Source organism: Muntiacus reevesi, chromosome 12 (genome assembly GCF_963930625.1).
Source record: "Muntiacus reevesi chromosome 12, mMunRee1.1, whole genome shotgun sequence".
Taxonomy (NCBI): Eukaryota; Metazoa; Chordata; class Mammalia; order Artiodactyla; family Cervidae; genus Muntiacus; species Muntiacus reevesi.
The window spans coordinates 22009739-22037382 of record NC_089260.1 but is presented as its reverse complement, the minus strand read 5'-3'; positions in this window follow the sequence as shown (position 1 = coordinate 22037382).

The following is a 27644-nucleotide window of genomic DNA, read 5'->3' as shown; positions in this document are numbered from 1 at the left end:
CTCCAATATGTTGGCCAGCTGATGTGAAGAACTGACTCACTGGAAAAGACCCTGATGCTGGGAAAGATTGAAGGCAGGAGGAGAAGGGGACGACAGAGGATGAGATGGTTGGATGGCATCACTGACTTGATGGACATGAGTTTGAACAAGCTTTGGGAGATGGTGAAGGACATGGAAGCCTGGTGTGCTGCAGTCCATGGGTTCATAAAGATTTAGACATGACTCAGCAACTGAACTGAACTGAAGATTGTGCCAATAGAATGGAGCAAAGACATGGTATCTATGGCCCAGTTGCTCATTTCCCACCAAGGTCAATCCTTTACTAGCATGTCTTTCAACACCAAAGTGGTTGGACACTTTGAAATCATATTTTAGGCCCCCTTCCAGTTGGAGTGCCACATATAATTAGGATAAAAAAAGGGAACCCAACTATTGCAGAGATTAAAACTTACATCCCTGAAAAATTAATCTTAAATTGACTTCCATACCCACCTCCCTTGTGTCAACAGTTTTCCTGGTCTTTTGGCTAGATTGATTTACCTGCTGACTTGTTTTTCATCAAAATGAACTTGGGAGTTCTAGACTACGATTTTAGCTCCAAATCTCTCTAGGTGTTGGTCATTTTCTATGCCTGCATCCTATTTCTTAAGAATAGAAAGTTTTTATGACCAAGCTTCCATCTTATCTTACACTCTGGGTCCCTGTTTTGAGTGCAGTTCTTCTGGAAATAAAGTAATGATTTGTTACAGAAGTTTTCCCTGGAACTAAATTTCAGGTCCTAAATTGAATAACTGGATCCTTGCTGTCATGTTTCCCATGTGCCTTTCCACAAAAATTTTGCTGAGTATCTACCAATGACCCTCTTGATAGTATTTTCAGTTCAGTTCAGTCACTCAGTCGTGTCCAACTCATTGCTACCCCATGGACTGCAGCATGCCAACAACAAAATTAAATTGAGTGTCAAGTAAAAATACCAGCATATAATTGTCTCTCAAGGAATGTCAATATCTTTCCTGCCCCGATTTCTTTCTATTCTCATGCCATTTTAGGACTTGCATTTCTGATCTCCTTTCTTCTGATACCTTACCCTCCCTTCTTAACATCCATCAGTACCTTACTTGTCACTTATGACCCTAGATCTCGTATCAGATTCTTTGTAACTATTTCTGATACAACAAACCTAGTCTTATCAATCTTACTTTTCTTCACCCTTTCTCATATCCTGCCTTGTAATACATATTTTTTAGCACATCAGCAAATGTCGTGAGGAAGTTTTTCTGTAACTCACTGAATTGATAGCTTTGGGAAAGTTCCATTGTTGAAGGACTGAGATTGATACTGCTCTCCTAAAATGCACTTCAAGCCTAATTATACAGAAGTTATTCTTGTATGTCAGACTTTGGGTGGTTCTTTTGTCCATTCTGTGTTTTTCTCTAATTTTTTTACAGTGGGGGGAAAAACAGTAGCAAAACTAATTTCATTTAAATGTGGTGGGGCAGTAGGAATTGAAAACTGAGTGAGATTTGCATTAAAAAAATTACTAAATTTTCACTTTAGTTTGGCATGGTTCAAGACCTCATAGTATACCAATAATGTGGTAGCTGCATAGAGATATAGAACCAGAAGAAGCATGTGATATACTTACTTTTAAAACAAATATATGGGACCAATCCATTTCTGTTTAAGAGAACTAAAACCTTAGAGCACGCATTTTAGATCTCTTGATAAATATGTTCAATAAAATACATAATTTGATTGTAAGGAAAGGCTGAAATTATTCTCTGGATTCACTGCAATAAATTCATAGCCTCAGGAGATTTTTTTTTTTTCTGTAAAAATAAAATGATGTGATTTGAAGCTTGAATATGATCCCACTGGGAGGCAAGATGAGCAGAAATGAGAAAAGTACTGGGGGCAATAGATCAGAAGATACTCTTTCAAATGCTGCAAGGGACAAAAGACAGCTAGAGGAGACATCTTAGCCAAGGAAGCAGAGGGGAAGGGTGGCATGCGCTTTCATAACTATCACAAAGACACCAAAACTCATGACAACACTTGTCAATTCTAAGTGATAATAAGATTCTACAGACTTGATTTACACGTGGCCACAGAATCATGTAATATGACGGTTTTCTGCTACAGACTACTCTGTACCATTCTAACAGTGTGGAATGAGGCCAGGGTATCAATACTTTCAAAAATCTCTACACAGAACTCTAAAGTATTGCATGTTTGGGAAATACTAACATAATAAAGGGGGCAACAGAGGATGAGATGGTTGGATGGCATCACTGACTCAACAGATATGAATTTGAGCAAACTCTGGGAGACAGTGAAGGACAGGAAAGTCTGGCGTGCTGTAGTTCACGGGGTCACAAAGAGCCAAACATGGCTTAGTGACTGAACAAAACATAAGAAAACCCTAAGGTATGAGAGGGGCTGAATAAATTTAAAACATACGGAAAGGAGAATTTGCCATTTGCTGCAACTACCACCATTCCATATTATAGCACTAAGTGCACATTTTGTATTTGGTAATGAGTTGTAGACACAAAGGGATGTAAGAGTGGAGACTTCAATTTAGGCTTATTAAGTACAGTGTCACAAAATGTGCCTTGCTATGCTGCCCTTGAATAAGAATATGGATATGATAGTTCTCTCTATCCAACCTATTTCAAGCAAGTAAACCTTGTGTACATGTGTGTGTAAGTGCCTATATGTATATGTATGTAGATGTTTATGCATTGGCAAGTTTGAGATCTGATTTGATATTTTATCTTGGGGAAGTATACCTAAGATAATTCTGACCTGAATGTATTCTGATTTTTTCTTCAACTTCATCAGAACTAATTCCAGCCATGAGACCAATACTCTGCTGAGTTGCAGATTCCTATTATCCATTAGCTCTTCCATATGCTGAAGGATGGTCAGATGGCCAAGGGCTTGAAAAGGGGTCCAGTGGAAAATCAGAGGCCTAATACAGATGTTTTATTTGTTCTTCTCTTTTTTCTTTGTCCCTAGATCCTACATAGGCAATGGATCTTTTTGCACTGATGACAATCTAGTTAACTTTTACTCTGAGGGGATCCTGAATGTGCTGCAGTGAGATTATGAATGATGCTTTTTTCTCAAAAATTAGGTCAGATTCTACGTGTATCAGGGCAAGATGGGAAGGGGAGACTGGGGAGACCAGTAAGAGTCACAGCAAAGATGACTGATTTTTGCTTTTCGATACTGTTGGTATTTTTTTGAAGCAATGCATTGCATTGTCCTTACATCCTTCTTCAGTTTTTAGGTTAGAACACACATTACTGCTGATGACTATGTCCTACCTAGTGGCCATCCTCTTAATTACTCTGAGCTGCATTTGATTACAACTTGCTTCAGGGATTATGGTATTATTTTATCATATTACATCTTTCCATCATCTCTTCAGCTTCTCTGTAAGTAAGGACTATTCTGCTCTGGAAGTACCTCATCAGATTGTTATGTTTGCTCTGTAAGTTCAGTTATTAATGTTCTGGAACATTTCCTCCGCTAATTTGTTCCAAAGTATAAATTTATAGGTCACCATTATAGAAAATCTCAAATGTCACAAGAGGAAGCTTCCCATAAGATGATAATGTTCTTCTCTATTTCCCATCCTTGCTGATACCTATCGCATATTAAGGTGTCCTTAGACAATTTCTGTTCTGTGCAATCTACTCACTTAAAATTTTACTGATAGAGCTAAGATATACCACTGTGATAACATGAAAAATTATAGTAACAATGAAATTGGCTATTAGATTTAACTTTGGATCTAGCATGATAGTTTCTATATTACTGTTCAGTAATCTTTTTCTTGAAATGGTATGGACCTAACAGAAGCAGAAGATTTTAAGAGGAGGTGGCAACAATACACAGAAGAACTATACAAAAAAGATCTTAATGACCCAGATAACCACGATGGTGTGATCACTCACATAGAGTCAGACATCCTGGAGGGTGAAGTCAAGTGGGCCTGAGGAAGCATCACTATGAACAAAGCTAGTGGAGGTGATGGAAATCCATGAGCTATTTCAAATCCTAAAAGATGATGCTGTGAAAGTGCTATACTCAGTATGCCAGCAAATTTGGAAAACTCAGCAGTGGCCACAGGACTGGAAAAGGTCAGCTTTTATTCCAATCCCAAAGAAAGGCAATGCCAAAGAATGCATAAACTACCACACAATTGCATTCATCTCATACACTAGCAAAGTAATGCTAAAAATTCTCCAAACTAGGCTTCAACAGTACGTGAATTGAGAACTTCCAGATGTTCAAGCTGGATTTAGAAAAGGCAGAGGAACCAGAAATCAAATTGCCAACATCCATTGGATCATAGAAAAAGTGAGAGAATTCCAGAAAAACATCTACTTCCACTTCATTCACTATGCCAAAGTCTTTGCCTGTGTGGATAACAACAAACTGTGGAAAATTCTTCATGAGATGGGAATACCAGACCACCTTACCTGCCTTCTGAGAAATCTGCATGAAGGTCAAGAAGAAACAGTTAGAACCAGACATGGAACAACAGACTGGTTCCTAATCAGGAAAGGAGTACATCAAGGCTTACTTAACTTCCTAATCGGGAAAGGAGTACATCAAGGCTTACTTAACTTATATGCAGAGTATATCATGCAAAATGCTGGGCTGGATGAAGCACAAGCTGGAATCAAGATTGCCAGGAGAAATATCAATAACCTCAGATATGCAGATGACACTACCCTTATGGCAGAAAGCAAAGAGGAACTAATGAACATTTTGATGAAACTGAAAGAAGAGAGTGAAAAAACTGGCATAAACTCAACATTCAAAAAAAAGTTCAAGGCATCTGGTCCCATCACTTCATGGAAAATAGATGGGAAACAATGGAAACAGTGAGAGACTTTATTTTCTTGGGCTCCAAAGTCACTGCAGTTGGTAACTCCTGCCATGAATTTAAAAGACACTTGCTCCTTGGAAGAAAATTTATGACCAACCTAGACAGCATATTAAAAAGTAGAGATATTACTTTGCCAACAAAGATCCATCTAGTTAAAACTGTGGTTTTTCCAGTTGTCATGTATAGATGTGAGATTTGGACCATAAAGAAAGCTAGGTGCTGAAGAACTGATGCTTTTGAACTGTAGTGTTGGAGAAGACTTGAGAGCCCCTTGGACTGCAAGGAGATCCAACCAGTTCATCCTAAAGGGAATCAATCCTGAATATTCATTGGAAGGACTGATACTGAACCTGAAACTCCAATACTTTGGCCAGCTGATGCGATAAACTGATTCATTGGAAAAGACCCTGATGCTGGGAAAGATTGAAGGCGGGAGAAGGGGATGGCAGAGGATGAGATGGTTGGATGGCATCACTAACTCAATGAACATGAGTTTGAGTAAACTCCGGGAGTTGATGATGGACAGGGAAGCCTGGTGTGTTGCAGTCCATGGGGTCCCAAAAAGTCAGACATGACTGAGTGAACTGAGCTGAACTTAACTGAATCTTTTTCCAATCATCAGAATTTTGCCTTAGATATTTATTCACTTCAATAAATTTCATTCCATGTGGATTTCATGTTAGATTTTGCTATGATAACACAAATATATTTACTATTTAGAGTATTTCTAACAGAAATAAACTTACTAGGCCCTATTTGGATCAAAGGATACTTAGCTTGCAAATAAAGGTGAGAAATTATTATGTATTTCTCGTTTAGAGTTCATGTTCTCTCATTAAAAGTTCAGAATGTTACATTCAAGGGATACTAAGATCTTTCTATACACTAAGCTTTGCTTCAGGTAAACTTCAAAGATAGCAACTTAGCACTTTAGAAATGATATGTGATTAGGTATAAAATACAACTTGGTTCCAAGCCCTACTATTTTCTCTCTGTGATCTTGATACAGTTCAATGTGGTCTCTATTCTCTTACCCATAAGGTAGAGAAAACTATGCCTACAATGTAGGCATGTTCTGAGAATTAAAATAATGCCCAGCTCATCAGATGAAACAAAGTGATGAAAACCAATGCAGCATTTGATCTTTAATTTTGGACATCTTCTACTTTTCCTGGATTCTTCTGTTTGATTCCTTTGGCTTGCTAAAAATGTTGCTCACATTTTCATTGGAGAAAGAGCCTCTTGCTATGCGTTTTCACTTCCCCTCAACCACAGTGATCACTTCTTCAAAACATTGTATGATCTTTTCATAAATAATTTTTCTTAGCTAATTATTTTATCTGAGTTACTTTATGACTTAGAGGTATTTTCCTTGAATGTAAATATATTTTAGAAGTCATTATTTAGTTTGTGAGCCTTTGAAATGCAGTATTAATGCTGAACCATGGTAAAGTGGTCCATTTTAAAAGCCCAGCAGAGTTTTAAGGTGATATCTTTAACTTCTCTTCCCATCTGGATTATAAATGATGTCTTGAAATTATAAGGACAACGTCTTTCAAATCCATAGGTTCAAATGACCCTGAATCACCCGTATATGCTAAACTAGATATAAATTTTATTCATTGTAATATTCATTTATTTATTGTAATAATTGGCCTAGCACATTACACGTGGTAAGTACGTCACATATAATTTCTGACTGATCTTCCTGTTTACATATAAATTATTGAATGAGTGGACAGCTTAGCTATAGATTTATGTTAGTAGTATAACTAAATCATTTTCACAGTGCTTAGATGATAGGTTTACTTGAGCCACTTCCAGCTTTGGAAAAGCACTATAAAATACAACAAAACAACATAGGAGAAATTTAGCTAAAGATAATCACTCACAGGGATGTGATGACACTGGCTGCTCACGCCAGTCTCTGAGATAACTTTCCTTACGGTTCCAGCTACAGATGGGTCCCAGGGCGCGAACAGTGTAAAACCTCTGGTAGTGAAATGGGCAAAGGCCACTCTGTGTTCAGCTGGTACAAACTACAAGCGGGGCAGTAAGTCCCTGTTTTGAGTGGTAACTATGACTATGACTTCATGTATAGAAGTCTCTGTACCACATACACCATGAAATAAGGCGTGAAGCATTTGCATTTCTAATAGATACCTGTTTGGATTAACAACTTGGTAATGTCTTCATTGAAAAACATATGTGTACTTCAGAAAAGTCTAGAGGAGAATCTCTACCCTTGGACAAATTACATACTTTGTGAGTTGACCCAAAGGCTGATTTTTTCCCCAAGTACATTATTTACAAAGTTTTCTTTTTTTAGCAAAGTGTTTTTCAGTCATAAAGTCAGAACTCTTTTGAAACAAATTGCTGCCTTAGTATTGATTTCATGTATAAGAATTGGATAATTACATAAAAATTCATGTTGAACCAGGAAAACAGGTTTTCAATTAACCTTGTGCTGAATATAATTACAAGGTGGCTATTCAAAAACAACTGAGGTGGCCATTCACAAATTAGAATTGCTTTTATCTTGAGAGGGAGAGAAGTTAAATTAACTATTTTATCCTGAGGGGGAGAGAAGCAAAGTTAACTATTTAATGTTACGGTGGTGTGCCAAGGCCTTAAAAGTTTAGTCATAATGAAACTCTGATTAAGTAGTAGTTTCCATAACTTGCAACCATTTTCATTTTTCGTTAAATATCCTTGGGCTTGTGCTTAGTCACCTTGTCGTGTCTGACTCTTTGCGACTTTATGGACTGTCGCCCACCAGGCTCCTCTGTCCATGGGGATTCTCCAAGCAAGAATACTGGAGTGGGCTGCCGTGCACTCCTCCAGGGTAAATATCCTTTATAAAGATTTATTAGGGGCGTGCCTTTCTCATATAAATCTATAATTGTCTCTGTGAAAAAAAATTGGACTGATCAGAACTTGGACTTATTGTTATAAAGAAACAAATGGCAGACATAGTATATACAAGGACCTTACATTTATAGTACTCTTTTCTGATATTTTTGGAGTTATCTTTAATCTCTACTTTCAATTGAGAATTAAAATGTAGAATAAAACTAAATTCCACTGAATCTTCAAAAATTACCTTGAAAAAAATTTTCCATACACCCCATCTCTGAAGGAAAATCAGAAATTACAATTTTATTTCTTTTATAGAGTCAAGAAAAGTCTAATATAGAAACATTTATTCAATAAGATTTTAAGATTTTAGATGAACCTCTCAAAAGTCAATAAATTCAATAAAAGCTTTGCTTGTTTCATATTGAGTGGGCTTTTAAAATTTTTCAAATAGCTCTGATCCTCTTTTGGGAGGCTTTTTGATAAAGTATTTGATAAATTTATTTGGAAATATGCAGTAGATTACATTAATTCTGAGATCAAGATATCTGTCACTTATCTCTGATCCTCCCATTTATAGAGATACCACACATATAACGTGACTGTGTATATGACAGAGAGAGGGAAGGAGGGAGGAAGATTGGGAGGGGGATGGAGGGAGAGAGAGAATAGTTATTGTTAGTTCATTTGGCTTGTTTAATAAATAGATCGATGGCTGGATGAATGAGTAAAGTAATTTAATGTCTCACATTTTGGTCAAGAGAAGGAACTAGGCATGCTCATAATCTGATCTTAATGACATAAGATGAAATTCTGTGTATAAGTTGTCTTCCAAAAACACAAGAGAAGACTCTACACATGGACATCACCAGATGTCAATACCAAATTCAGATTGATTATATTCTTTGCAGTGAAAGATGGAGAAAATCTATACAGTCAGCAAAAACAAGACTGGGAGCTGCTGTGACTCAGATCAGGACCTCCTTATTGCAAAATTCAGACTTAAATTGAAGAAAGTAGGAAAATCACTAGACCATTCAGGTATGACCTAAATCAAATAACTGACTCATTTGAAAAGACCCTGATGCTGGGAAAGATTTAAAGCGGAAGGAGAAGAGGATGACAGAGGACAAGATGGTTGGATGGCATCACTGACTCTATGGACACGAGTTTGGGTACGCTCTGGTAGTTGGTGATGGACGGGGAGCCTTGGCGTGCTGCAGTGTATGGGGTTGCAGATTCAGACATGATGGAGCAACTGAACTGAACTGAACTAAAATGCGAAGAATGCTTATGATCTATTCTCCACAGCATTCAGTTTTATTAATACTGTGTCATTAACATAATATATATAATATATAATGATATATAATATATATTAATAATATTATAATGTATAATATCATTAATATTATATAATTAATACTAACCATTATATATATACTCTCTATATATATACACACACACACACACACACACACATTAGCTGAATATATAATCACATATATACTCATGTATATCCTCAGAGCATATTTTTACAACTGGACATTTGTACCTTTTGACCTATAGCACCATTTTTCTTTTCCCTCAACCCCTGGGCAACCACCATTCTCTGTTTCTATGAAGTAAACTCTTTTTTTTCCTTTAAGATTTCACATATAAGTGATATCATATACTGTTTTTCTTTCTGTCTGGCTTATTTCACTTAGTAGAATGCCCCTCAGCTTCATCCCTGTTGTTTATTTCATGCTATCCATATGACTTAGTTTTACTGTGTAGTTTTGCTGTTTTTCATTTGAATTTGTGAAAACCCAGCATCTCTGCTACAATTACCACTGCCATGTTTCTAGAATTCCTATTCTAAGGGCATTTTTATTTAAGGAATAGTATATATTTTCCCTAAAGGGTTAAAAGTAACCCATTTCTTTAAGATGAACTCTTCCTCTTTATTCATATCTAGACTAAAAAAAAAATACTTTTGCTCATTAAGCTCACTGAAATTCATTGCGTTTATTACATTCATTTAAAGTACCAAAGGTTTAAAATTAGTTTTACAATAATTGTTTTGGACTACTTTCCTGTGACTCAGCGGGTAAAGAAATCACTTGCAGTGCAGGAGATGCAGGAGACACAAGTTCAATCCCTGGGTTGGGAAGATTCTCTGGAGGAGGGAATGGCTGTCCATCCCAGTATTCTTACCTGGAGAACCCCGTGGACAGAAGAACCTGGTGGGGTATAGTCCATGGGGTCACAGAGAGTCGGACAGGACTGAAGCGACTAGCTTGAAGCTAACTGAGCATGCTAGCACAGTTAAATGAGAAGCTACTGCTAGTCCTGTATCTCCTCTAGATTTGATCAGAAAGTCGTCACTTCCTTTTTACAGTCTCCTAATTCTATGATATGTTGTGATTTATGAAAATAAGTGCTAATATTTTACAATGTGACTTGTTGCTATGAAAATAAGTGATATATGAACTAAAGCTCTTAAATAGTTTTTTGGCATTCTACAAGAGGGAAATGGAGCAAATGACAAGAAAACAATCCAACATTACAATTTAATTTTATTTTAATGTCTTTTGGTAAATGTTCTGGGTTTAAATTCCTTTGAGACAATGTTCTGGGTTTCATTTTCATTCATTCCAGGTTTGGAATTCATAAATGTATAAAAATTGATGATCTGAATTTGATTGAGATGCACTCTAAAATCCTTGGTTATCTGAAGATACATTTCGATCAGCAAAATGGATTGACACTCTACTTCAGAATTTTAATCTCAAAGGTTAAAATAAACAGATTCAATCATTTAAGAAATGATTAAACATCTCTTATTTCCTGCAACTAAGAATAATGACGAAGAGTTGGACAGTCCTCACTTTCATATGGCTTACAGTTCAGCTGCATAAAATGGGCTTTTCTGTAAAACTAGTCTGTTGTTTAACTGTGTAACTATCAATGAGTTTTAATCTTTGACTCTTAGCTTAATTTATAAAATAATAATTATAATGCCTACATAGAAGCAGCAGTTTAGAGAGAGAGAGGTCTGAAATAGACAATGGATGTGAAAAAGCTTAGTGTTTAAATTGGATAGTGCAGTCCTTCTCTTATCTGCTAAGACTCCTCACGTGGACTCTGGAAATGACTGAAACCACCTGGAGTTCCCACGTGTGGAGTTAACCAGAGCAAGAGGAAGAAAATGACTGGACTCAGTGAAATAAAACTATGAGGATCATCAGAACAGAGAAGCTATTGGAAACAACAGGATGAAATGAAGTTAATTTGTCTAAGAGAAGAGAGAAAAATAAGAAGATCAGGTCATGGGATAGTCTAATATTTGAATGTCAATGGAGAGGTGTGAGAAGTATTCAGATTTTGTGAGGACACATTCCCATACAGTAATATAACCATTAAATACAAACATTGCCTACTTTTTTCATTAAGTGGCTTAGGTATGGAAAAAGTTTCTATGAAATTCTTAATTCACTTAGAAACTGAAGGTAAAATTATCTGATAGAATTTACTATTTGAAAAGAAATTATCATGTTGAGTCACCAGTGAAGATTATAAAATAGCATTAATTCATATCACAAAACAAAAAACTGCATTTTCATATAACAGGCACGATTTTTCTGCAACACCAGCCTAATTAATATAGGGAGGCTCCACTTAAACATCTCTTGCTTGCCAGAAAGCCACTATACTAAGATTTTTGCTAAATTAAAGCAACTGAAAATAATTTCCATTTAAAGTATGCACCAATGCATTTCAAATTTATTTAATTTTTAACTGTTTTACTGAGGAATAATTTATACATGATAAATTTCAGGTTACATAAAAATTTGATGTATTTTAATATGTTCATATACCCACAAAACTAACACATACCAAAGATAGTGACATATACGTTCTCTTAGTTCAGGAACTGTAACAAAGTCCCACAGACTGAGTGGTTTGTAAATAACAGAATTTTATTTCTCATAGTTCTGGAGGCTGGAAGTTCAAGATGAGGGTGCCAGCATGGTTGGGTTGGTGAGAGCCCACTCCTGGGTTGCAGACTAGCAACATCTTGTATCTTTTACATGGTGGAAAGAGAGCAAGAGAGTTCTCTGGGGTCTCTTTTATAAAGGTACTAATTTTATTCATGAGGGCTCCCCTCTCATGACCTAACTATTTTCCAAGGGCCCGCTTCCTAAACTATCACACTGGGAGATTAGGATTTCAGCATATGAATTCTGAGGGGACACATTCAGTCCAAATGTCCACCATCCCCCAAAGTTTCCCCATGCCCTTTTTTCATCCTCACCTCCTGCCACTCTCTGTGGACTCTTCCTGCTGCCAACAATTTATGTACTTTCTGTCACTATAGACTAGTTTGAATTTCCAAGAATTTTATATATATATACATAATCATACACGATATGCTCTTTCATCTTTTTTCTTGTTGCTTTCACTCAGAATCATTTTTGACATTCACGCATGTTAGTTATCAACAGTTCATTCCTTTTTATGTCTAGAAAGTATTCCATTGTATGGTTTTACCACAATCGATTTATTTATGTGTTGAAGAACAAGCATTAAGGTTGTTTCCAGTTTGGGGATATCATAAGCTGTTAGTTCTGATTAAATACCTAAGAGAGGAATCATATGATAGGGGTATGCTGAATTTGTCTAGAGAGAGCCAAACTGTTTTCCAAAGTGACTGTACCATTTTACATTCCCATCACTGTATGAGCGTCACGTTTTCTCCACTTTCACTGCAAAACGTGTGGTTAATCTTTTAAAATTTTAGTCATTCTAATAGATTCGTTGTGGTATCTTCCTATGGTTTTAATTTGCATTTTTGTAATGAGTAATGACATTGTTGGTCTTTTCATATGCTTATTTGCCATCTTACAACTTCTTTGGTGAATTTTCTATTAAAATATTTGGCCCATTTTTAAATGGATTCTTTTTCTTATCATTGAGTTTTAAGAGTTTTGTGTGTGTGTGTGTATTTGTATATATACATATACATAGTTTCTGGTGGCTCAGCAGTAAAGAATCTGCCTGCAATGCAGGAGCTACAGGAGACACAGGTTCAATCCCTGGGTCAGGAAGATCCCCTGGAGAAGGGCATGGCAACCCACTCCAGTGTTCTTGCCTGAAAAATCCCCTGGACAGAGGAGCCTGGTGGGCTACAGTTCATGGGGTTGCAAAGAGTTGGACATGACTGAAGCAACTTAGCATGCATGCATGGAATACATATTTTCCATAGAGCAGATGAGTTGATATGACAGGCTACCATAATAAAATACCACAGACTGATGGACTGAACAACAGAAATGTATTTTTTTACAATTCTGGAGGCTGAAAGTCCAAGATCAAGGAGACAACAGGGTTCATTTCTCCTGAAGCCTCCTGTCTTGGCTTGCAGATGGCTGTCTTCTTTCTGCATCCTCATGGCCTTTTCTCAGTGCATGCACATCCCTGTCTCCTCCTATTCTTCTTAAGGACACCAGTCATATTGCATTAGGGCCCCACACTCATGACCTCATTTCACCTTAATTAATTTTTAAAGGCCCTAAATCCAAAAAGAGTCACATTGGGGGAGCAGGTGTTTAGGCTTCAATATATGAATTTTTAGGGGGCATGATTCAGCCCATAACACTAGGCCTTTATCAGATATATGCTTTGCAATTATCTTTTTCAGCCTTTGGTTTTTCTTTAGATTATTTTAATGGTGTCTTTCAAGAAAAAAGTTTGAAAATTTGATGAGGCCTAATTTATCAATCTTTAATTTTGTGAATTTTGCTGTCAGTGGCATATCCAAGAAATCTTTGCCTAACTCAAAGTCACAAAGATTTTATCCTTTATTCTATCCTTTATTCCAGAAGATTTAGTCTATTAGGTTAACTTTTGTATATGTTGTAAAATATAGATAGAATTTTTTTTCTTTTTTTGCATATGGATAGCCAGTTATCCCAGCAGAGCAACATTTGTGGAAAAGATGATTCTTTCTTCAATGAATTGCTTTCATCATTGTTGTTGAAAATCCATAATTTTGGTCTTCTGGACTCTCTATTCTATCCCATTTATCAAATTGATTATCTTTATACTAAACTTTCCTGAATACTGTAGCTTCACATTAAGACTCACACTAAGCTTCACATTAAAAAATCAGGTACTGCCAATTTTCTAACTTTGTTTTTCATTGTCATAGTTGTTTATTATTTCCTAGATTCTTGCATTGTCACATACATTTCAGAATTAGCTTATAAATCTACCAATACAAAATGTTTTCTGGGGTTTTGATTCAGATCACATTTAATCTACAAGTCAATTTTAAGAGATTTGGTATTTTAAGAATATTAAGGTTTTTTGTTTTTTTTTTCTGTGAACACCATGAATCTCTTAAATTATCTAGTCTAGGTCTTTAATTCTGTCAACAATGTTTTCTAGTTTTTTGTTTCATTCCTGATCTTAAAGGGGAAGCATTCAGTCTTTCATCATCAAATACAGGCATATCTTGTTTTGTTACACTTCACTTCATTGCATTTTTTACAAGTTGAAGGTTTGTGTCAAGCAAGTCTATAGGTGTCATTTTTCCAACCATGTTTCTCACTTTGTGTCTTTGTAATATCAATAATTCTTGCAATTGCTATACCGTATGGTGATTTATAAACAGTAATCTTTGATGTTATTGTAATTGTTTGGGGACATTACAGAGTGCACCCAACTAAGAATGGTGAACGTAACCCATGTGTATGTTCTAACTACTGTAGCGACCAGTCATTCCTCCAGCTCTCTCCTCTGCTTGGGCCTCCCTGTTCTGTGGCACAATAATACTGAAATTAGGTCAAGTAATTACCCTACAATGACCTGTAAGTGTTCAAGTAAAAGAAAGAATTACATGTCCCTCACTTTAAATCAAAAGCTAGAAAAGATTAAACTCATTAAGGAAGGCATGCCCCAAACCAAGATAAGTCAAAATCTAGGCCTCTTGCACCAAACAGTTAGCCAAGGTGTGAATCCAAACTGAGGGAAATTAAAAGTGCTACTCCAGTGAACACACAAATAATAAGAAATTGAAACAGCCTTACAGGTGATATGGAGAAAGTTTAAGTGGTCTGGATAGAAGATCAAACCAGTCATAACATTCCCTTCCACCAAAGCCTAATTCAGAGTAAGGCCTTAACTCTCCTCAATTCTATGAAGGCTTAGAGAGATGAGGAATTATAGAAAAGTATGAAGCTAGCAGAGGTTTGTTCATGAGGCTTAAGGAAAAAAGCTGTCTTTACAACATAAAACTAGAAGGTGAAGCAGCAAGTGCTGATAAAGAAACTGCAGCAAGTTATTCAAAAGATCTAGATAAAATAATTAACAAATGTAGCTACACTAAACAACAGATTTTCAATGTAGATGAAACAGCCTTATGTTGGAAGAAGATGCTATCTAGGACTGTCACACCTCAGAGAAGTCAACACCTGGCTTCGAAGCGTCAAAGGACAGACTGACTCTCTTGTTAGCTGATGTGGCTGGTGACTTCCTCACATCTTTGATCATGCTAATTCACTTTTTCTCTCTAGTTAAAAGGGCTCCCTCACGGCTCAAACAGTAAACAATCTGCCTGCAATGCTAGAGACCTTTGTTCAATTCCTGAGTTGGGAAGAGGGAAGATCCCCTGGAGAAGGGAATGGCAACCCACTCCGGTATCCTTGCCTGGAGAATCCCATGGGCAGAGGAGCCTGGGAGGCTATAGTTCACAGCGTTGCAAAGAGTCAGACATGACTAAGCAACTAACACTTTCATTTTCTGGTTAAAAGTTAATCAGTTTCATTGATCTTCTCAAAGAATCATCTCTGAGGTTCATTTGTTTTCTCTATTGATATTCTGTTTCAATTGTATTGATTTCCACTCTGATCTTTATTATCTCCTTTTTCATGCTACTTTGGATCTTCTTTGGTCTTTTTTCTCTAGTTTATTAAAATAGAAGCTGACAGTGATTTAGGAACTTGTACACACAAAAAATATGGGCATCCAGTGCCCCAAATTTCCTGCTAAGTAGAGCTTTAGCAGCATCTCCCATTTTGACATGCTGTATTTTTATTTTTATTCAGTTAAAAATATTTTATTTTTTCCTTTGGAGTCCTTCTTTGACCCATTGTGTTTTGTTAGCGGTTTTACTTAGACATACATGTTTGCATGCTTGCCAGTGATTATTCTTTTTTAATTACTAATTTTATTATGTTCAGAAAATTTGTTTTATATGAGGGTTGAATCCTTTTACATTTAATTGACACATTTTTTTTAAACCTAGTATATAGGTTTTCTTGGGAAACATTCTATGTACTTTTAAAATAATGTACTGTTTTTTGCTGTTTGATGAAGTTTCCTATAAATATCAATTAGGTCAATGCGATTGATAGTGTTATTCACATCTATATCATTTACTGAGAGATGCATACTCAAAATCTACAGCTCTAGTAGGTGACTTTCAAATGTTTCTTGATAGTCTGTATATTTTAGCCTTAACATTTCTTGTAATCTGGTGGGTTTGCTGGTGATGAATTCTTGAGCTAGTGTATGTCTATAAAAGTCTTTATTTTTCTTTTGTTTTTGGAAGATACTTCCACCAGTTACATAAGTCTAGTTTGATAAATTTTTTGTATTTTCCGGTTACTAAAGAAAGATCTTCTGTTGATCTCCAGAGTTCTCTTTCTGTGCAACTTGACCCTCTCTACCACTCTGTCTTATGAGCTCTAAGAACTTGATCTTCTGGGATCCTTAGACAATTCTCCTCAATAAGGGAGTCTACCAGGCTCTACCAGCTTCCCTTTTTTGTGTCATGGAGTAGAAACTTGAAACTTCTATAAGCCAAGGGCAATAGAAGTGCTCACCTCAATTGTTTCCTGTTTCTCAAGACTACTGCCTTTCATTGTCTGATGTCCAGGGTCTTTAAAAACAATATTGCTTCTTGTATCTTCTTTTTGTTGTGGTTGCTGTTGTTGAGGACTCAGTGGAAGACTATATCTGATACTTCTTGCTCCATCTTATTATTCCCTTTAGTCCCAATACATATTTTTGATCTTGGATTTCTTTCCTATTCCATTCATCTTAAGAAGTTAAGATTTCACTACATGCATTTGTAACATCAGTGAACCTTCTGACATTCTGTCAAAATATTTCAGACTAAAACCTGGCTCACCAGATATTTGTCAATGAAATTCTATCACCTATGCAAGGAGCATGTATCTTCTATGTTTTCAAATTCATTTACTTCTGCTGAGAAAGTATGAGTTATTTGCACCATTATTGTTATCCTTCAAAGGTAAGATACAATTAAAAAGAATATCAGTGTAAATGGAACACATACAAAGAAGAAAAGGATAACAATGTTTTTGAATAAGTATTTGTAGTCATGTATACTACAATAATTATCTACTTCGGAATTCAAACAGCTTTTCTTTAAGACTATTATTCATGAAAATTTCAAACTGTAGAGTGCTGAAAATTCTGTACCCTAGGAAAAAAATGCATTTATCCCAAGAAGACTGATTCATCTGTGTTATGTGTGTGAACTCCCTTAAACATGAGTGATGTGGGGGGAGGTTTCATGTGTATTAATCTACTGTCTAGTCAATTTAAAAGTATCTATCATATATGTTAACTTTAGGAACATAAATCCTAAATGTTAAGAACTTTAATTATTAATAATATATTAGTCTTTAACACCTTTACATTGGATACAAATTCAATGAGAGTCTATTCTTGGCAGCTATCTTAACACTGGATTTTTCTTCAGAAATTTTAGTCAATAACAGAGCAGATCATACATTAATCAACACACAAAACAAAGTCTGTCTGGGATATAACATATGCCATATTACTAATACCTGGGAGAAGCCCAAGATAAACCTGTAATTTTCCCCTCTGGTGTCACTATTATGAACACTGAAAGTGGTAAGAGAAGGACAGTGAAATTGTTTAACACCATGTCTTGAGGACATCTGCCTCTCATACTGTGTCTTTTCAGAAACCGATATGCTAAAAAAATGTCCTATGTTGGGAACTGAAAAATTGCTATAAAGAAAGCTCGGGAGTGACCTCTGTTCTTTCTTCCATTTCTTTTCTGAAGTCTCCTACTGTTAGTGATCACTTTAACAACTCTGACCTTGTGTAGTAATTAAGTCCATCTTTTCTCCATGACACAGTCCTAACTAAAGTTGTCCTACTAACAACTTTCAAGGTGTAACCCATTCATCCTCATACACTATACAATGTTAAAAACAGTACAATAGCAGCTACATTAGATAGCTCCATTTTCAACATCCTTTTGAGAAATAAAAATAAAAAGGAAATTCTCAATGGACTAAAAGTGGAAATAAGATTCAAACTGGAAAGTTCTTTTCCCAGATAACACTCTACACATAAGTTCTAAATTCCTATTCTTCCAGTGTTCAGTTAAAATGGAAAAAGCAGGAAAGTGCAAGCCTCAATTTAAAATTAGATATCAGTTCCAAGAGCAAAATTATAATGTTAAAATTTTTATGTTGAAAACACACATTGACTACACTAATGAGTCACCGTTCACCACATAGACAAGGAAAACCAAACTGAAATAACCAACAAGGGTTTGTCAAATTTTCTGATGAAATCTGTCTCAACTACTAATATCAGAGGACTCCCTGTGAAATGGACAGTGGACACTCTCAAGACACCTGGAAAGTTGGAAAACCCAAGTTCCCACTACCAGTTAGAATGTAGAAGGATATGAAATACCTTTACTCCTATTGAAAAAATAAGAAATTACTGCACAGATATACATATTCAGAAAGATAGACAGATACAGACACAATGTAAAACTTGAAATATTATCTGTATTGTCATATGTCAACTGGCAATTTTCTGATTATCACAGTAAAGAAGAAACTAAAAGCATATGAAAACAGGGAACATATCCACACTCCTAAGTCTGTGTGGGTGCAAGTACAAAAAATGTGGTGGGGTCTCTTGAAAGGAAGCTTATGGAATGGGGTATCTCAAGTTTCTCCTGGGTGTCCCTGCATGGGGAATCACTGCTTCTAGCTGACTGGACTCTCTAGCAGAAGTTAGTGATTCTGCTTTGGCAAAGTTACATTAATTAGTATAAATCATTTCCTTTTATTATATACTTCATTGTGAAGGTAAACATTTTACTCCAGATATACATATTTTCTTTAAAGAGATGAGAACACAAATAAATGTAGGACCTAAAAACACTAAACTCAGAGGAATGAGGCATTGTGCATTTACAAGGGGACAGATGGAGGAAACCTCCATCCTCAAGACCCATGGCCGAAGCTGTGTCAGGAGGAGAGGACAGGAGAGACATATTTTTGGTAAAATGAAAATCTTGGCTTAGATGAGGAGAAGCCAGGCAAACTTCTGACAAACCTGTGGGTTAGTATGTCAGGCTTAAATCTGGAAAAAGCTCAAACCCAAAGACAAGTTTCTCTGCTCATTGATGTTACTGTTGTTCAGTCGCTAAAGTCCGACTCTTTGTGACCCCATGGATTGCTGCATGCCAGGCTTCCCTGTCCTTCACCATCTCCTGGAGTTTGCTCAAACTCATATCCCTTGAGTCAATGATATCATCCAACCATCTCATCCTCTGTTGCTGCCTTCTCCTCCTGCCTTCAATCTTTCCCAGCATCAGGGTCTTTTTCAATGAGTTGGTTCTTTGCATCAGGTGGCCAAAGTATTGCAGCTAGAAATTTTGCTGCGTAATCAGTGGCTGGGAATGGCTGGAAAGCCAAAAGATCTATCTGGTTTCAAAGTATCACGATTTTGATGTCCTGTAATCTCAGAGACTCTTGTCACATCTTGCCACTGTCACTGAGTCTCACAGTCCTCGGTCCCTCAATTTCAGACCCCATTGTATGCAGTCTTATAACACCAAGACCTCAAAGTTGCACAGCCTCTTGGTCTTGAAATCGCACAGTTTGTGGACATGGAAATATGTCCATAAAATACCACTACATCATGGAAATCACTCCTAAAACTGTAAAATCTCTCAAGACTGCATAGCAATCTTAATAGACTTAAGACTACTCATATTTTCTATTTCTTAAAAGCATTTGCACAGGAAAGAAAATCACCGATAAAACAAAAAGACAATCTACTTAGTGGAAGAAAATATTTGCAAATGATATGACTGATAAGAGGTTAATATCCAAAATATATGTACCACACATACAACTTAATATCAAAAAACAATCTGATTACAAAATGAGCTGAAGACCTGAATAGATATCTTTTCCAACGAAGATGTACAGATAGTTATTAAGCATATGAAAAGATGCTCAGTGTCGATAATCATGCCAGCATTTCCACTCCTGGGTATTTTTCTGACAACAACAGTAATTAGAAAAGATACATGCACCCCAATATTTATATCAGCATTATTTACAGTAGTCACTATATGGAAGGAACCTGCATACCCATCGCTAGATGAATAGGTGAAGACAATGTGATATATATGCAATGGAATACTACCCAGACATAAAAGGAATGAAATTTTGCCATTTGCAGCACATGGATGGGCCTGGAATGCATTATGCTTAGTGAAATAAGTAAGATAGAGGAAGATAAGTACTTTATGCTATCACTTAAAAGTGGAATCTGCATTCAAATGGGAATATCTTTCCTTTCCTCCTTTGCCTTTTGCTGCTCTTCTTTTCTCAGCTATTTGCAAGGCCTCCTCGGACAACCACTTTTCCTGCTTGCATCACTTTTTCTTGTGGATGGCCTTGATCACTGCCTCCTGTACAATGTCACAAACCTCTGTCCACAGTCCTCCAGGAACTCCATCAGATCTAATCCTATTTGTCACTGACACTGTATAATCATAAGGGACCTGATTAAGGTCAGGCCTGCATGGTCTAGTGGTTTTCCCTGCTTTCTTCAATTTCAGTCTGAATTTTGCAACAGGAGCTCCTGATGTGAGCCACAGTCAGATCCTGGTCTTGCTTTTGCTGACTGATGAGCTTCTCCATCTTCAGCTGCAAAGAATATAACCAATCTGATTTCAGTACTGACCATCTGGTGATGTCTGTGTGTAGAGGCTTCTCTCGTCTTGTTGGAAGAGGGTGCTTGCCATGACCAGTGTGCTCCCTTGGCAAAACTCTGTTAGCCTTTGAGAAAATTAGAGATACCAAGGGAACATTTCATGCAAAGATGGACACGATAAAGGACAGAAATGGTATGGACCTAACAGAAGCAGAAGATATTAAGAAGAGGAGGCAAGAATACACAGAAGAACTATATAAGAAAGACCTTCATGACCCAGATAACTATGATGGTATGATCACTCACCTAGAGCCAGACATCCTGGAATGCAAAGTCAAGTGGGCCTTAGGAAGCATCACTATGAACAAAGCTAGTGGAGGTTATGGAATTCCAGTTGAGCTCTTTCAAAGCCTAAAAGATGATGCTGTGAAAGTGCTGCACTCAATATGCCAGCAAATTTGGAAAAACTCAGCAGTGGCCACAGGACTGGAAAAAGTCAGTTTTCATTCCAATCCCAAAGAAGGGCAATGCCAAAGAATGTTCAAACTATCGCACAATTGTACTCATCTCACACGCTAGCAAAGTAATGCTTAAAATTCACCAAGCCAGGCTTCAACAGTACATGAACCATGAACTTCCAGATGTACAAGCTGGATTTAGAAAAGGCAGAGGCACCAGGGATCAAATTGCCAACATCTGTTGGATCACTGAAAAAGCAAGAGAGCTCCAGAAAAACATTTACTTCTTCTTTATTGACTATGCCAAAGCTGTTGGCTGTGCAGGTCACAATAAACTGTGGAAAATTCTGAAAGAGATGGGAATACGAGACCACCTGACCTGCCTCCTGAGAAATCTGTATGCCGGTCAAGAAACAACAGTTAGAATTGGATGTGGAACAACAGACTGATCACAAATAGGGAAAGGAATACGTCAAGGCTGTATATTGTCACCCTGCTTGTTTAACTTACATGCAGAGTACATCATGTGAAATGCCAGGCTGGATGAAGCACAAGCTGGGATCAAGATTGCTAGAAGAAATACCAATAACCTCAGAAATGCAGATGACACCACCCTTATAGCTGAAAGCAAAGAACTAAAGAGCCTCTTGATTAAAGTGAAAGAGGAGAGTGAAAAAGTTGGTTTAAAACTCAACATTCTGAAGACTAAGATCCAAGGCATCCAGTGCCATCACTTCATGGCAAATAGATGGGGAAACAGTGAGAGACTCTATTTTCTTGGGCTCCAAATTCATTGCAGATGGTGACTGCAGCCATGAAATTAAAAGATGCACCTTGGAATAAAAGCATGACCAACCTAGACAGCATATTAAAAAGCAGAGACATTACTTTGCCAACAAAGGTCTGTCTAGTCAAAACTATGGTTTTTCCAGTAGTCATGTATGGATGTGAGAGTTGGACTATAAAAAGAGCTGAGTGCAGAAGAATTGATGCTTTTGAACTATGGTGTTGGAGAAACCTCTTGAGAATCCCTTGGACTGCAAGGAGATCCAACCAGTCCATCCTAAAGGAAATCAGTCCTGAATATTCATTGGAAGGACTGATGTTGAAGCTGAAACTCCATTACTTTGGCCAGTTGATGCAAAGAACTGACTCTTCTGAAAAGACCCTGGTGCTAGCAAAGAATGAAGGTGGGAGGAGAAGGGGATGTCAGAGGATGAAATGGTTAGATGGCATCACTGACTTGATGGACATGAGTTTGAGTAAGTTCTGGGAGTTGGTGATGGACAGGGAAGCCTGGTGTGCTGCAGTCCATTGGGTTGCAAAGAGTCGGACATGACTAAGTGACCAAACTGAACTGATATGTGGAATCTAAAAAAGTAAATAATTGAATATAAAAAACAGAAACAAACTAGTAGTTATCCATTGGGAGAGGAAAATGGAGAGTGACAAGATATGAGTAGGAATTTAAGAGGTACAAACTAATAAGCATAAAGCAAGCTACAAGGTTATATTGCACAGCACAAGAAAGATAGCCAATATTTTATAATAACCTTAAATAGATAATAACCTTAAAAAATTTTGAAGATTATCATTATGTTGCATATCTGAAACTAATACTTTAAGTCAACTACACTTTATCAGAATCTCAGGGTCTCATAGACTCTCAAGTCTCACAGGTCCATGATCTAGCAGACTTAAGGTTATTAAGTTTTGAGGTCTAGCAGTAACATAATACTTAGTTTCAGAGTCCCCTGAATTCACTCTCAAAATGTTAATGTCACTCTCAAATGGTTACTGTTGTAACTAAATCCTGATACAATTAAATTTTAGTAATAAATCCCCTTGGCAGCATAAAAAATTGAGGACTGGACTGAAAAACAAAGTCTTGGACACCTGTTATTTAAATTCAAGCATAATTAACACAGTGGCAGGAATATCAATGAAACTGAATACAAGTCAACAAAAATCAAAACTCTTGTATGAAACAAAAACAGATTGTGAAATAATGAGTTTGAGATTCAAAAATATTTCTTACACAGGACACAAAACACATTAGTCATTAAAAAAACTTTTTTAAACTTATGCTTCTCAAAATATGCTGTGAAGGAACTGAGAAGTTACAAAATGACAGAAAACATTTGTAAACATTTTTCTGACAAAGCACTCCTATTCAAATGTACTCAGATATTTATATTAAGAAAAACAGCCCAATAAAATGGGCAAAAGACTAAATGAGCAAAAGACAAAAGTAGATATATGAATAGCCAGTAAGTACCTCATAAGATATTCAATGTAAATCATCAGTAAAATAAAATCAAAGCAATAATGTGATACCACTCTACAGCCATTAAAAACTGACAAAACGAAAAGCTGACAAGGATTTAGAGCAAATGAAATTCTCATACACTGATGATGGAAGTTAAATGGCTCAACCACTTGGGAAACTTTAACTTTCATAAAGTTAAGCACACACACACATGTGTATATGTATATATATATACATACACACCTACTCAATGACACATCATTTCTATTCCTAGATATTTACTCAAGAAAAGTGAAAAAAATGTGGCTATAAGAAGACTTTTCTTGTGGCTGAGATGGTAAAGAATCTGCCTGCAACGCAGGAGGAACCAGGTTCGATTCCTGGGTCGGGAAGATTCCCTGGAGAAGGAAGTGGCAACCCACTCCAATATTCTTGGCTCAAAAATCTCATGGACAGAGGAACCTGGCGGACTATAGTCCATGGGGTCGCAAAGAGTTGGACATGACTGAATGACTAACACACACATAAGAAGACTTCAATGTTTGTATAGCTATTTTCATTTTCCAAACAGGAAATCATCTAATGTTCATCAACATGGGAATGTCTAAACAAGACATGGAATATTTGTATAATACAATGTTCCTCAGCAATAAAAATAAATAGACTACTGGTACATAGAGCAACATAAATAAATCTAAACACTATACTGAGGGTAATAAGTCAGACATAGAAAAGTAGGTACAATACTCTTCTGATTACTTTAGAATTCTACAACTCCAAATTGGTGATAGTGGTTTTAGGGGTTTAGGATTGACTGAAAAGGGGCATGAAAAAATTTTCTCTGGTAGTGAAAATGGTTTGTATCTTGACTGAGGTAGTGGTTACATGGTATAAATATTTGTCAAAGCTCATTGAACTGATCACTTAAAATGTATGCCTTGTACTGTATGTGTATTCAATGAAGTTGATGTAAAAAAAAGAAAAGAGGAACCAGTTATGAAACCAGTGTATATATGAAAAATCTTTTTAAAATATTTATAATTTATAATCTTAATGAAATATCAGTTATAACTATCATTTACTGAATGTTTACTATTAGTCAAGAACTGGGATAAGCATTTTAAATATACAATATAGTTCAAAATATCACAATAAAACTATACAGTTATATTAGCTTGAAATGCCTGAATGTAATAATTTTTAGTCAGTCAGATGAAAAAGCTTATGATTGTACCAACTTACATTCCCACTGACAGTGTGGGAGGATTCCTTTTTCTCTACAGGCCAGAATTTATTGCCTGTAGGCTTTTTGATGATTGCCATGCCGACCGATATGGGGTGATACCTCATTATGGTTTTGATTTGCATTTCTCTAATAATTAGTGATGTTGAACATCTTTTCATTATGGAGAACAGTATGGAAGTTCCTTAAAAAACTAAATATAGAACTGTCATATGATCTGGCAGTCCCATTCCTGGGCATGTATTCTGAGAAAACCATAATTCAAAAGATACATGTACCCTGATACATGTAAACATGCAACTCTGTTTACAATAGCCAAGACACGGAAGCAACTTAATTGTCCCTCAACAGAGGAGTAGATAAAGAAGATGTGATACACGTATACAACGGAATATTGTTGCTGCTGTTTTAGTTGCTAAGTTATATCCTACTCTTTCTAACACCATGGGCTGTAGCCCACCAGGCTCCTCTGTCCATGGGATTTTCCAAGCAAGAATACTGGAGTGGATGGCCATTTCCTTCCCCAGGGAATCTTCCTAATGCAGGGGTCAAACTCTTCATCTCCTGCTTGGCAGGCAGATTCTTTAAACACTGAGCTAGCTGGAAATCCCCAATGGAATATTATTCAGTCATAAAAATGAAGGAAATCATGCCACTTGCAGCAACATGGATGGACCTAGCGATGGTCACACTGAGCGAAGTAAGTCAGACAGAGAAAGACAAATATCATATGATATTGTTTATATGTGGAATATAGAACTTGGTATAAATGAATTTGTTTACAAAACAGAAATAGAGTCACAGATGTAGAAAACAAAGTTACAGTTACCAGGGGATTAAGGGGTGAGGGAGAGATAAATCGGGATTGGGACTGACATATACACACTACTATATGGGAGAACACATAGATAACTAATTAGAACTTATGGTATAGCACAGGGCTCTGTTCAATCTGTCCTCTGTAAGGACCGATATGGAAAAAATCTAAAAAAGGAATGGATATATGTATATGTATAACTGCTTCACTTTACTGTACATTGGAAACCAACACCACAGAGCATTATACATCAACTAGATGCCAACAAAAATTATCAAAAAATCATAAGGCACACAGAGAGAATTTCCCTTTGCCAAACACCATTCATAACAAATACGTGTTGTTTCCTTCCTTTGTGGGCTATCCTTTACATATTCTGCCAGGCAGGTAATCCTTATGTTAACTGGTTTATATCCTGCAACCTTTATTTCACGAACTCAGTTACTGTCAGCAGAAACAGTCCAACCGCATTTCCTGCTTTCTTGGTATCATAACACCCTGGGACCCATAGTTAGGTGGGTCAGCACTCCTGCATGACTGTACTGCCAAGCTTTCTTCCAAAACCAGACAATAAAGATAAACCAACAGATACCATCTCTGAGGAAAGAAACCACCAGCAGATTAAATGTTACTTTGCTGTCTCTTATTCTACAGCAAAGTGACTAAAAATAGTGTTGCGTCAGTTTTGTTCCCCCTGTCTCCAGTCTCCCATCCATTCTTCCCGAGAGCAGAGAGGTAGTGGGTGTCCTTCAAGGCCTACAAGGTTTTAAAAAGACTTAGTCTGTTCCTTACATTAAGACACCTTAAACATTTGATTCTAGATCACACAAGTAGCTCTGAGAAGTTATTGAAAGCCATTGTGCATTTTCTTGATTCCACTCCAGTGAATGCTGTATTTAAAAGGTGACTTTTCATCATGAATATCCCATATGAAATACTGTTGTCTTTTTTCCTCCCTGTTTAAGTGTTTTCTCAATCACATTGTAAACAAAATTGGAGCCATCATATTTCTCCAGCAATGAAGTAATAGCTTGACTACTTAAACAACCACAACAAAACCTGCCTTTCAGCACACTTACAGAATCTCAAGCCCTTTCATCCTCATTTTTTACTGTGTTGACTTATATTTCACATCCCTGTGGCTTCATAATGAGAAGGTTAGAAATGATATAATTCTTATTGATAAGAAAGAAATCTGAAGTCAATCAAAGAAAATGTTATTTTAAAAAATTTATGGTGCCGTCTCTACTATAGAAAATAAAGGATAAAATTATACTACATTTTGATGGGTGCTTACCAAAATATGTTCATAATAACATAACCATATTTGAAAAACAAGAATGGAGTTAAAGTAAGTTCTAATTTTACATGGGCAATAAAATGGAAAATCTCTCCCTTGGTTAAATAGAATTGAAGTGTTCAGTACAAATGAAATTTATTAAAGGAATCTGAACAAAAATTGGCAAGCTTGAATTTTGCATTTGGCTGTTACAAATAGTATATTCTAAGATAGTGTTTTACTAATAATATGTAGAGCTATAAACCTGAATATAATTATTTTAAAAGGACTATTGCAAAACTATGCCTAAATGCCAATTTCATCTCTCTGAGAAACATAATGGATTGATAAGACATTTTATTCCTACACTCTCCTCCAAAGAGCATTAAAAATTCAGTGTTATCTCACAGAAGATATCTCAAATGAGACTGCATATCTATCTCCAAAATAAGATAATACATTAAAAATTTGCAAGTTATACTTTTTTATCAAAACAATGTATGATACATAATTATATCCTTCTATTTTGAGAATGAAGAATGAAGTCTGTAACTTCATTTATATCCATATACTTTGTGTTTTCTTTAATAGCTTTAGAAAGAGCAAAGAGTTTGTTATGTTTCCATAATAAAGGTAAACAGTTCTTGAGTATAGTATTCCCATTTTTACTTCATGTGCTCAAGGTTAGGGTTTCTGCAACAATTTCTCCATTCATTGCATCATGAACATCTTGTAATCCAATATCAAAACACATGGTTAATATATGAATATGAGATATTCAGAGCAGAAAATG